At 38.8% G+C, this 13,022-nt stretch overlaps 2 long non-coding RNA genes across 4 annotated transcripts; both read left to right on the top strand.

Moving 5' to 3' along the window:
* The first annotated feature begins 4,282 nt into the window (after nt 1-4,282).
* On the top strand, nt 4,283-9,020 carry LOC139147522 (uncharacterized). Of its 2 annotated transcripts, XR_011555743.1 has the most exons (4): nt 4,283-4,370; nt 4,759-5,023; nt 7,035-8,702; nt 8,928-9,015. It is a non-coding gene; the product is annotated as an uncharacterized lncRNA (long non-coding RNA). The 2 variants fall into 2 exon arrangements; XR_011555742.1 differs by having other exon boundaries at nt 7,035-9,020.
* A 26-nt stretch (nt 9,021-9,046) lies between these two features.
* On the top strand, nt 9,047-12,707 carry LOC139147523 (uncharacterized). 2 transcript variants are annotated; one of them, XR_011555745.1, is made up of 4 exons: nt 9,047-9,564; nt 10,540-10,581; nt 11,175-11,252; nt 12,647-12,707. It is a non-coding gene; the product is annotated as an uncharacterized lncRNA (long non-coding RNA). The 2 variants fall into 2 exon arrangements; XR_011555744.1 differs by lacking the exon at nt 10,540-10,581.
* Nucleotides 12,708-13,022: the final 315 nt, after the last annotated feature.

Raw genomic sequence — 13,022 nt, 5'->3', positions numbered from 1 at the left:
TCAGTTACATTTAATGGGTTCTCCTTTCCTGAGAGTGCGAGAAGCTAGACAAAATTGTAAAATGTGTAGGAGATGTATTTGATGATTGTGCAATGATCAATAATTTACGAAATTGGACCGCATCTTCACACAAAAGCACTGTTAGATTGATGATTTTTAAATAGATTATAACAAAATGCGCAAGATCTTATAATCACAAAATAGTTCCAATTGTGTTAGTATGTGTTTTGATGTCCAGGATATTTTCTTTGTGGTATCTTGCACCTTTGAAAACTACTACATCTAGGAATTCAATTTCTTGTGTTGAGTTTTCGTATGAAAACTTAAACGTTGGGTGCATTGTGTTGATTTTTTGAATGAAGTTAGTTTGTGTTTCCAGAAAGATTGCAAAGACATCATCTCTGAATCTTTTCCAGAAGTGAATGTTTCCGGGGGTGGTTTTTTGATGCCGTAATTTGTTTTAAGCGAGGTTGTCACTGACTAGCCGAATCGCTTCGTCGTGAATTGTGTTTGTGTACATCGACACCACGTCGAGTGTTACAAGAAATACATGTTGGGGGACATTTGTTTTTTCTATTTCTTGTATGAAGTTTGTTGTGTCTTTTATATATGACGGTTGTTGCTGGACCAGTGGTTTTATGAAGTAATCCAGGAATTCCGAAATTCTGTTAGTGGGACTGGAGCAGCCACTAATTATTGGTCTCCCTGCAAGCGTTGAGTTTTCAGGCGGCGGTTAGTGAATTTTAGGCAATAAGTACCACTGCGGGGTACGGATTTTTATGTTTTTTGGATCGAGATACTTATAAGTATCATGGTCGATGTGTTTGTTCTCGTACATTTTGTTTAATAGTTCGTGTACTTTGTTTACTGTTTGTTCTGTGTTGTCACTGTCTAGTTGTGTATAATACTGAGTGTTACGTAATTGTCTTTCGCATTCGTGTATGTAATCTTTTGTGTTGACAATGACGATGCCTCGACCCTTGTCGAAGGGTATTAAAATTTTCCCATTTTCTTTTTTGCAGAGAAAAAAAAATTACCAAAAAAAAATTTTCCTACCTACCTACCCTATTTCTGAAGAGCATGTTACAGGAAACACACAATTTTATTTTTTTGGCCTTATACTAGGCAACCTGCACAACGAAAGTTAATCTAACGAGCATTTTCGGGAAAAATGAGTTTCGACAAGGAAAAAATAAAATTGCCCCAAAACATACTAATATGTATATTTCATCAAGATTTCATCAAATACGGCCAAGTTTTGTAGAAAATTAGGTTTTGTTTCAAGTTGGTTAAATTTTGTTACAAATAGGGTTGATTGTTACAAATAGGGTTGACACGTCAACCCTATTTGTAACAATCAACCCAATTTGTAACAAAAATTAACCCCATATAGGTTTAGTATGATTTCGGTCAGAAAACAAGATTTTTAACATTTTCGACCGAAAGTGGGGAAAATTGCCCCGAAAAAACCTTTGGCATGTATCTGCACAACTCGATTATATCTTACGAGTAGGCCTCTTATACTAGGCAACCTGCACAACGAAAGTTAATCTAACGAGCATTTTCGGAAAAAATAAGTTTCGACAAGGAAAAAATAAAAATTGCCCCAAAACATACTAATATGTATATTTCATCAAGATTTCATCAAATACGGCCAAGTCTTTTAGAAAATTAGGTTTTGTTTCAAGTTGGTTAAATTTTGTTACAAATAGGGTTGATTGTTACAAATAGGGTTGATTGTTACAAATAGGGTTGACACATGTCACCCCTATTTGTAACAATCAACCCAATTTGTAACAAAAGCAGTTTCGGAAAAATGAGTTTTGACAAGGAAAAAAAAGAAAATTGCCCTCAAACATACAAATATGCATATTTTATTAATATTTCAACATATACGGCAAAGTTTTTTTGAAAATTAAATTTTGTTACAAATAGGGTTGATTGTTACAAATAGGGGTGATACAGGCCTTACAGTTTCGTTTTGGATCAATTTCGCGTACACGACCAATGTTTCCGCTTATTTGCTCTGGTGAGTGTAACACTGCGACCGCAACGGAAAATGGCGGCGTTTCTTTACTTTCAGTGATTTAGTTAGTATGTTGTATCAACTAATGAGAAAACATTTCGTGTGTCATAAATAAGAAGAAACCAATAAACACGGCAAGAAAGTAACGAAACTTGCGGAGTAAATGAAGTTTTTACAGTCTTGTTTTAGTGAAAATCGCTGACATAAATTTCCCAATTGTTTCAAAATAAGTCATCTTGATGTTCAAATATCGGTAAATTGAACCCGTTATCTTCATTCCTAATTTTGAAAGAGAATATGGTAAAGTTTCCTTGAAGACAGTAGCAAAAGTTTCAATGTTTCAGTTTCGAGGTTCATACTACCTTAAATTGCGAAAAACCCACATATTTCATTTGAACAAACAGCGACATAATGTCTATTTTTGTCATCTTTTCGTAACTCGACGCAGTTCTGGTGCTCAGGCTTCATCAAAAGGCTTCGCTGTGTTCAGGCAGGCGGCAATCTTGAAGTTTATGATATACGATGGATCGGAGAAAATAAACGCTCTCTAATACATCAATGTATCGACACATTGTTATCTTTGAAAGGACAAGGGTACTGGTTGCCTTTACCTATCCGAGAGATATAAACTTAACTTTAACGATTTCCACAAACGCGTCCCGGTACATGCGTGGATATGACGAGACGTTACTCTGCAGGTCGTCCGCGTTTGTGAATTAAAAAACTGATAACTTACATCGGGACTTTCTTTTCAATTTTATAAATAGGCCCGTAACCCGGTCAAACAGTAAAATGTAAAGAATTCTATTGGCCTATAGCTGTATTAATGAATAGGTGTCGCACTCTGTGTTAGACAAAACCATATATCTCAAATGACTGCAGTTCAGAGAGTTCAGAGAGTGCAGAGTTCAAAGAGTGCCCTTTGTATGTTTCGGAGTCCACTACGTGAGGATATTTGTAAAATTCTGCAAAACCGAATTCTGTAGAACTTTATCTGTATATAAAAATGGCAAAAGTCGGCAGCTTTGATATAAACAAGGAGGAAATGAGGAAGCAGTTTCTTTGTCTAACATTATTCCCCTCTATATTGCTTAATGACACCCCCATAGTAGAATGGTGTAACCTAGCCTTCACCCGGCATACAGCATACATATGAACAGTAACGAGATGTCAGCGACCTCGATAGGCACCCTGTCCAGTTCAAACACGGACGATCAAAAACTACGACTTCTTGGTCGGCGAAACGACGCCAATAATGTACCGTTCAGTTTTTACGACCGGGGGGCGGCAAAATCCAGGGGGGTCATCATAATTTTGGAATCCGCAAAGGGGGGGGTCATCGCTTTTTCACTGGTAGGAAAGGGGGTCACCACATTTTCAAAAACATAATACCAACAATAAAGTTCACTTTATGCCATGGCCATGATCGACCCTCTTTACCAGCGGGCCGCCTTCGGCAGCCCACTACAATAAATATACATTATGTATTACCCATGACCCTCTTAACGGGCAGACGCCTTTGGCGGCCCACTTCAATTAGGTTTACTTCATGCAATGGCCATGATTGACCCTCTTTACCGGCGGGCCGCCTGCGGCGGCCCACTACAATACATTGACTTTATGTAATACCCCACGGCAATCTTACCGTAAAATTCCCAATTGAAGCCGCGGCTTGTATTATAAACATTTTTGAGGGACCCCTGGGATCACGCACTGAATAATGGTAATGGCCGCGCGCCTTCAGCGGCCCTGTCCAGTAAAGTCTACTTTATGCAATAGCCATGATCGACCCTCTTTACCGGCGTGCCACCTTTGGTGGCCCACTAGAATAAAGTTGACTTTACGTAATGGCCCATGACCCTCTTAACCGGAGGGCTGCCTTTGGCGAACCACTCCAATAAAGTTTACTTTATACAATGTCCATGGACATGAGTTGTCTATGGAAATGAAGTTAAAAATTGCCTCACAGTCGTCCTAATTAACAGACGTTTCATCGGATGTGGCTGAGAAGTTTGTGCACTGGCATCGAATAAAGTGCGCCGCGCACCGGAGTTCAAATCCAAACCATGCGGGTAATTTGACATATGGGTTTTGGTTATTTTTCAGGGGGGGGTCATCATTTTTTTTCGTCTGACAAAGGGGGGGTCATCTTTTTTTCACAAAAAATGCAGGGGGGTCTATATTTTTTTGAACACCGGCGACAAGATTTTGCCGCCCCCCCCCCCCAGGCCGTAAAAACTGAACGCTCCCAATAATCAATACACCGACTTCAAGATCCACAGTCTGGTGATCTGGCATGAGTACACGTACAGTAGACAGATACACAGGACAGTTGGAATTTCGGGTAAGACTGTATGATGATGTATCGGTGAAGTTTCGTGATTTGCAAATCATGGTGGGGTAGACACTAATCGGTGTCGTGCAGGAATGTAAGGGAAATACTCGTTGTGATTGGATATTTATTGCAGCCCTAGGTAAGAATGGAATAGAAAGAAATACAGCAGACAGACAGACAGGCAGGCAGGAAAAGGAAGAAACCGTCATTGGAATTGGATGAAGTTGCACAAGCTGTATCAGTCCGTTTCACGTATGTATACGTATACGACGTTACAATGTCACTGCTTTCAATCAATCGACCGACCAATAAATCTATCAGTCAGAAATATGCATTACACTCTATGAAGCCCAGGAATTCTGATGAACTAATTAATTTCTATATTTGTTTTGTCAAGAAATCGAGAAATATCACTACGACAAGGCGGGCTACCTATAGACCTTTGAAACTCCGACAAGCCTCAACTACTCGGGGACCTACAGTTCCAGCGGCATTCCATACATAGCCGACAAGCACAGCGTAGGGAAGGCGATATGCACCGACGGGTCAATGGGTTACGTGCATTTTGACAACATTACGTGCCTTTCAAACCGGTCAACGTGCAACAACGGGTTCGCTGTCGTCATGTGGATAAATCTGAGGGACATCCCCAGTAGCCAGGGGTACCGTATCTGATCAGGGTCGGTGCACAGGAAGGTAAATTAAAAGAAATCTTGCTGGATTTTGTTAATAGTTAATAGTTCACAGCTGGAAACTCGATCTAGACAGACAATTGAAAGCTATTTCGCTATCATAGTGAAGAAAATTCGAAGTGAGTGCCGATGACAATCGGTCATTGGAAAATCCTCCACATGTGTACTACACTCTAAACGTTTGGACGCTTATGACGCGTCGGATGCGTTCAGTTAAGTGTTATGTGTGTTCAAGTATTGAACATTTGTGTTCAGAAATAGAATGGATGTGGTCAGCCATAGACCGCTGCCATTCTAACACCAACTGACAACAGTGTTTGTCGTGTGTTTTTATCCAGACAATATTATTTTTAGTGAGAGACACACATCACGATATCTTTAATTTGTTTTCTGCTCCAGTAAACTCCTCTGAAACAAAAAACGAACAAAATATTTTGTTTGACTCGTATATATGTGAATTCGAGTCAGTGAACACTTTTTGAAATCAAAGGCACATGTTGGTAGTTCCGAAAATGTTTTCAAGTTTATTAATTGCTTATAATAAAAGGAGGTAAATGTCTTTAAACTCTTTATTTCGATAAAATCGTGAAGACAAAAATCTTCCGGAACACTGGTGTTCAATTTGTGAATATTCGTATTCTAACAGAACGCCAAACAGAGAACACTAGTGTTACCAACTAAATGAACACTTGTGTTCCTGGGTGTCCCGAGTATGACGTCACGGATAATCGGGCTTCCTCGGGTCACACGAGGGCCCCTCTGAACATGCGCACATTAGATGCAAGCCGCGCCGCTGCTGCAGACGACACATTTTGTTGCCGGCGGTATTTTCATATTCTATGATTTTAGCGATTGAGTTCTGCCAGTATTTTGTGACGGTGTGATAGCTGTTTACACAGAGAGTTTGACTGCTACGGTAAGTATTGTATATCGTGGCAAAATGGCACTGAATAGGCACCAAGTGTGAACTGTGGCCCGGCGATAAGCACATGGCACACCTCAGAAGTGTATTTTTGCCGTAGAGTACCCTCTCTCGCAATATTGTGAGTCACTTACGGTCTAATTTTAATAATTATCTCGTTTTGTGTTTATACTACTAGACAGTTGCAAATTTTCGGGCCATATTCGTTAGTCCAAACACAAATTTTGTAAATCACAAATAGAATGCTAGTGTTCGGTAAGCTTAATGCTCAGCATTGACCATGCAACATTTTTCTAATATAACTGTAACCCAAACGTTATAGTCTGTTGTTACATTTCAAATGCATTTCAGGCCAGTTAACATGCCATTTTGCCACATTACAATATTTGTCAGTCACAACATTTCTATGTGTACATTATTAGGTGAACACATGGTGGTCTCAGTGCTTTCCAGAACACATGTATTCTATTTACTTACTCTGCACACTTACATTGTGTTCAAAAAGTGTTACAGTGTTCTGATGCGTAAACAGTGTTCTATTTCATGTAATTTTGAACATATGAAATGCGTTCAAAAATAAAGACACTATATGTTCTAAACCTGAACACATGCATTCTAGTTTTCTTACTGAACACTTAAACTGCGTTCAAAAAGTGTTACAGTTAAGCGTTCTAATATGTGTTCAATAACTGAACACATGACTTTAGAGTGTACTAGGTAGTACGTACAGCACTCGCCCAGCTGACATACAGTTGAAATATCTTTTAGTTGCACGGTGCAGGCTAGTTGGAGCAGTACTGAACTAACAATAAAGCACAAGAGACAGTCGACAGTCATTTGGTATTATAGCGTGCAAATTAATCAAGATATAGCATCGTGCTTCTGTAGCATTCATGATTCAAATTACGAATCACTTGTTTGAGTCAAAATTGATCACATAAGAAAAAATGCAAATATCGGTAATTGTATACTGTAAACTAACGTTCATTCTGTTCAACACACAAATTTGAAAGAAGTTGACTAATATAAACTGTATTGATTCTCTTCCTCTTCCTTTAGGAAATAAAGATGAGAAGGGCTTCGTCGTAACTCAGAAACCGTCGCTGATCGAAGTGAATGTTGGAGACGGTTCCAGGCGACGAAGTGTCGAAATCAGACAAGAACTGTTCTACTTCAAGTATTGAGAATATTTTGCCATTGTTTAGTCCTCGTCCTATGGTTTGACTGTCAGTATCAATGGCGCTGAGGTTTATAGTGAGGTAAGTCAAGAAACTGAAAAATCTAACAACCATGTTCTATGAGTAATGACTAAAGGTTCACACTGGACATTGTGTCCGAGACCAGAACAAATGTACGTTTGAGGCTGCCCAAAATGATCAGTGAGGGCGCGCGATTTTGGACCAGAGTCCTGTATAACTTTTGAAAAAATTGTCCTTATCCATCTTTCACAGCAGCGAGTAATATTTGGAACTCTAACGACATATATTCCACGACGTTTTTATAGGCCAATGTCAAAATGACTGTTCGTCTGTTTTCCCTGGTAGAGACACCATCAGTGGCGTTTGGAACACAAGTGCATGTGATGTTCATAGAAGTTACAAAACGCAGACTATATGTCACTACTACCATGTCTGACCCACTTCACGACCGTCAAACAACCTAAAGCTTTAGTGGTAAGAAGTGTTACTAGAACGCTCTTTAGGGGGGTACCGATCGGTTTTGATCGCTGACTTCTTCGCTTAGTCATGAGGTATTAGTTTCACAGGAGATGTTGTTAGAGACAAAAGGTCATTTGTACTTTCAATGAAGATTTCGCCACGAACCCAACTGTACGAAAATACGGATACGAATTTTTACACATGTAATTTGATGCGATCGGCGTTCAAAGGTAATCAAGGAACGCATAGTTTGGTTACAGTAAGCATTGCAAAAATGTATGGTGAGTAATTGTTCACAACAGCACACCCAAATCTCGGTGATCATCTATTCAACACATAAGCCATATATTCATGACACAATTTGTCCAAGGTTTCTCCGTATTTCTAATAAATTATGTCAAATGACTCTATACCTACTTCTGCACACTGTTCAAGATTGAAAGTCACCACGACAGGATACTACAAATCATAACATGGGTCGGTATCGTTCTTTCTCTGTTGACCTTAATACTCCTGCTGGCTATTTATGTCATGGGCTATAGCTGTAAAAATGTTAGAGAGAGAGAGAGAGAGAGAGAGAGAGAGAGTTCTATATAAGAGCGCCATGTATCGTCGTGTTTTAGGTGAGTGTAGCACAATTATTAAACTATTGAGAGTCGATTTATTGAAATTGATTGGAAGGAGAACGTGGTGCTAGATGACTCATGGGACTGGAGTGGCCGAAACGTGCAAATGTAAAGAATATTTGTGAGAATTTCCGACTGTTAACATGTTTTTATAGTTCCTGTGATTTCTTATACATCATTAGGGAATGAATTTGATTTCGCACGTAAAACGTTTCATTGTCACCATGAAGCAGAACTGCTTTATGAAACACATTAGGACCAGGATAGAAACTGTCATTGAGGATCGTGAGATTTTCGACGATGGAGTTTCTGCTCCGATTTGTGAAAATTTATTTGCCTGTTTTATTTCATCAGACTGTTGAGACGAGTGCATCACGTGGTACACATCAACTTGATGGTGGCCATGCTGCTGGCCAAGTTGTGTGTCATCGTTGTACATCAAGGTGAGGACCAACCTCAGACTAAATCAAGTATTCACTGAAAGTAACATATTTATACTAAAGTTCGTTTTTACACGAAAGTCACAGATGTCAGTCAAAGTATGCTTTCAAAGAATTCTGATAAAATGGATGATGGGCCTGTTCAAGTAGGTTAACAAATATGGCATCATGCCATGGACACTGATAGTAAATCATATAAGCCTTCATATTTATTTTTCATTTGTACAGGAGACATTGCACTAGTTTACCAAACACTCTCACCATAGGGTTTGAAGTGCATGTGTGTACTACCGACATGCCGCCTTTTATACCATCGTGTCGGCCACATAAAACCTAATCTTGTGAGTGACACAAATGTGGAATGTTTACATACCTATCACTGTGCAAAGTTTGTGAACGTTCTCATGTGTTGTTATGATTTGTCAAAACTGCTTCGTTTCAGAATGCGTGTAAAACGATGGCGGTGATTCTACACTTCTTCAACACTGCTTCGTTTTCGTGGATGTTGGTGGATGGTACTCTTGATATGATAGTTTTAAATATACGCTTGATTGGTAAAATCGAGACAACACTGGTTTAAATCTAAGAATTTTCTTTGAACACCTGGTTTGTGTTAGCTGAGCTTCTGTTGATTGTTTCTGTTGATCGCAATTTTTGTTTGTTTTTTTGTTTTGTTTTGTTTTGTTTTTCATTTTCATAAACCATTGTCGTTTGACTAGCGCTTATAATCTCCTAACCAGTTGAATACATTACATAAGTTTACATATTGTTACTGTTTCAATATCACAGGCTAATCGTTGGATTCTTGTCACCGTACAAACGAGGATGATTCCACACAAACGATTGACAAGTTAGAGTCTAGAAAGTAAGTGAGCTTATTATTCAAAACGTATTAACAGATTTGGGTGTCCCAATTCAAAAGGTGTCCCTGCGCTATCTCCTTCACACCTACAGGTTCTTCTTACATGTGTCCCATTTGATCACAGCGCCCTCTATGTGCGCTTAAGGCATCAAATGGTCTTTTGTTTATGCTATTTTGACTTCACATAAAGTGGATATGACAGCCGCTTGCGCCATCTTGACAACATTGATTTCGTTTTAATTTGCTGGTGATATAACATTCGGACAGAGTAGGACAAATCAACTCTTGGTACTATACAACTAACAACACTTACAAGTAATAAACACCCATGATAGCTTATATGAATACATCAAAACAAGGGACTATCGACTGACTCCATGACGACTGAAAATGTTAAAATAATGTCTACACTTTACAACACAGGTCAAGTTTACGTGCAAATTCGTTTCTTCTGCAAATGCCGTTCTCCTGCCATTACTTGGCATAACATGGGTATTCAGCGCCGTCTACGTCGGTGAAGTCCACCTTGTCCTCCGTAACTTTTTCGTGATATTGAACTCATGTTGTCAGGTTGGTATATTTAGCACAGAGAAAGATTCAGTCGGCAAGTAAATGTTTTGGTTTTTGTGTCTTACGAATTTGTGATTCTATACATGTTGAGGATTGTTTCTATGGGATAGCTATCTATTTTGACGTGATGATATTGTAAAGAGGGTGAAATGATGTACTGCATCGTGATGATGTTTGTCAGGTGATATTGAAATGTTGAGATCAATGACGTTGAACGTTGATTAACATGAATCTCAATATCAATAGCACCGTATTGTCTTAAAGCTAGCTAACGTATCGCATCGGACATTCATGTTCGTTGTTGCTGTGCTTTGAATAAGCTTTATATATATTTCTCGATATAATATTATAAATTGCTTTCTTACATGTTTATTTATTTATATCTTTATCGTTCACTTTGACTTTCAGGGTTTATTTATATTCTTGCTCCACGGTCTAGGTAGCACTGAGGTATGAATATTCTAACTTTTCCAGTACATTCTTTCAAACTCATAAATATTGAGTTTAAACCTTCATTAGCTGTAACCTTTTGATGCATTTCCAGAGGTGTTTTTGTGTTCTGTTCATAAAATACAGTTTCTTATACTTCTGACAAAAACGTGTTCAATTCGTCAATGTAGGTAGAAGGTCATAGTTGACAACAGAACTTTAGTCCGGACTAGAATTCATTTGTCGAACATAACACTGGACAATGTGCACAATGCGTTGTGTTCAAAAGTCTCACATTTTGAATTTCGACTTGCCTTTAGCAAATGTACCTGAGCTGTCACCTTAGACAGAAGACGAAAAAAATTATGTTTCCTTGAACATAAAGTGAAAGCATGTGACAGCTAATGTCTGTTTAAAACCACTTCCGCTAGTGTGCTTCGGACAAAATTGTCTATGCGGGAATAGCTATTACCTGACTTTTCATTTTATTTCATTTTTTCACAAAGAGAAATATCACTCCATGACGTCATCTGTGTGCTATTATGATGTGACTCGTACGTATGAACTCGTGACTTGCTCAGTATAATTTTCAATAATGACCTTGTCGTTTTCAGGTAAAACTAGTTAGGAAGGCAATTATTACAGGAAAGGACGTCGAAAAAATTAAGACGAAACTGAAAAAGCCGTCGATGGTAAGTCACGCACACAAAGATCATATGCAATAATTAATATTGGATATTCCGGCTTGAGTGTAAGGAACCATACAAGGGTTGTTACTGCTGTGTCGCCAACAGAAATACAACTCTATTCTAGGAAACTAACCTCCGACCAGAGTATAAAGTTTAACAAGCCTACTAAAAAGAATCATATTAAGACTGACTTTTGGTGAAGCTGATGGCATGCAAAAGTCGCTATAAAGGAGTATTAAAAGTAACTATTGATGTTTTGATCCGACCGAGTCTTATAGACAATCAATTTCATTACATGTTTGTGTATATATAGATTATGATCATGCGAGACGATTGCGATAATGTATCTGTTCCATCATCAAACACCTTTGATTTGAGGAATGTTACAGCTTATTTGTGTTCTGCGCTTCTCTTTTCCATATTCATTGAACTTTAACAGCTGAAAACTCGCAATTATGGAAAGACGTAGACTAATCATCGCTAGCAATTTAGATTCACCATTTACACAGCGAGAAAACTAGAGACAGATTTCAGTACATGCCTGTAACAGGGTCTGATCAGTACCTGTAACAGTCCCCGAGAAATAACCTCTGTTACAGGACCTGTAAAATTGGTCAGATATCAGGGGGTGTATGAATAGGTCTGTATCAGGCCTTGTATTACAGGAATGTATAAAAGTAAATGTAATTCCTTAGTGTATTCAGTGCTGATACCACATGACTAAGATACTGGTGTACAAACAATGGTGTGTCAGTGTTAAAATTACCGGGCCTGTTACAGGGTCTGAAACTTTGTCAGATTTCAGGGGTGTATATTTGCAGAAAAATGGGCCAATTTTGGTGACAGAAATGAATACAGGCATAATTGTGTGCACATTGAAAATAATATTAACTCTTTTACGGGTCAGTATTTACATTGCTGTGTACATTCCTGTAAATACAGTGCTGAGACAGGGAGAAATTTCAGCCCCTGTCACAGTCCGTGTTGACAACACTGGACACAGTCCTGTCCCCACAGCCCTGGATACAGACATGCACATCAGCCCTTGTCACAGCAATGGGACGTCTTTGCTACAGACCTGTACCACAGGGTTGTGTCAGGGTCTGTACAGGACTTGTTACAGGGGTAAACTTTTTTACTGTGTAGCAAGTATGTTTTGTCACTTGCATGATGGAAGCAACTGCTTGAACAAACCTCATATCCTCGAGGCATCGGGGCATAGGGTCTTTCAACGCCCGTACGAGTTTAAAAATCCTCTAATCTATTTCGCACAGTAGCTGAATCCAAAAAAGAAATATACATGCCTTGAAGTTTCACTCTCATTTTTCCTCAGTGACTGTAATTCCACTGAAATAAGCTCATCAAAATAATTATGTTTTTTCTCTTTCTAACTACAGACAAAAGAAGAGCAATTAAAACAACGTGAAGAGGAGAGGAAACTGCCTCCCAAACCAGCGTGTAAGTATGACCACGCTGAATTTGTTTCTGACTGAAAACTATCAAGATTCACATACGAAAATGGATTTAGAATAGAAATAGATTTAGATGAAGGATTTAGAATAGAAATTGCATAAACGACGTAATACGATTCAATCTTGGAAAGGTCATCCTCATAGGGACGAGTTACGAACGCCAGCAGAACTGTCTAAGTTTATCGACATTTACTCCAGTCGTCTTGTGTGAGTGCCATTGAATTGTAGCTTGGATGACTAAGAGTCGCTAGAGCTAGAGACAAAGTGACTGAAACTTGAATGATCCCATCTTACGATGCCT

The sequence above is a fragment of the Ptychodera flava genome, chromosome 13, assembly GCF_041260155.1.
Source record: "Ptychodera flava strain L36383 chromosome 13, AS_Pfla_20210202, whole genome shotgun sequence".
NCBI classification, from domain to species: domain Eukaryota; kingdom Metazoa; phylum Hemichordata; class Enteropneusta; family Ptychoderidae; genus Ptychodera; species Ptychodera flava.
This window is presented reverse-complemented; position numbering and strand designations above follow the sequence as displayed.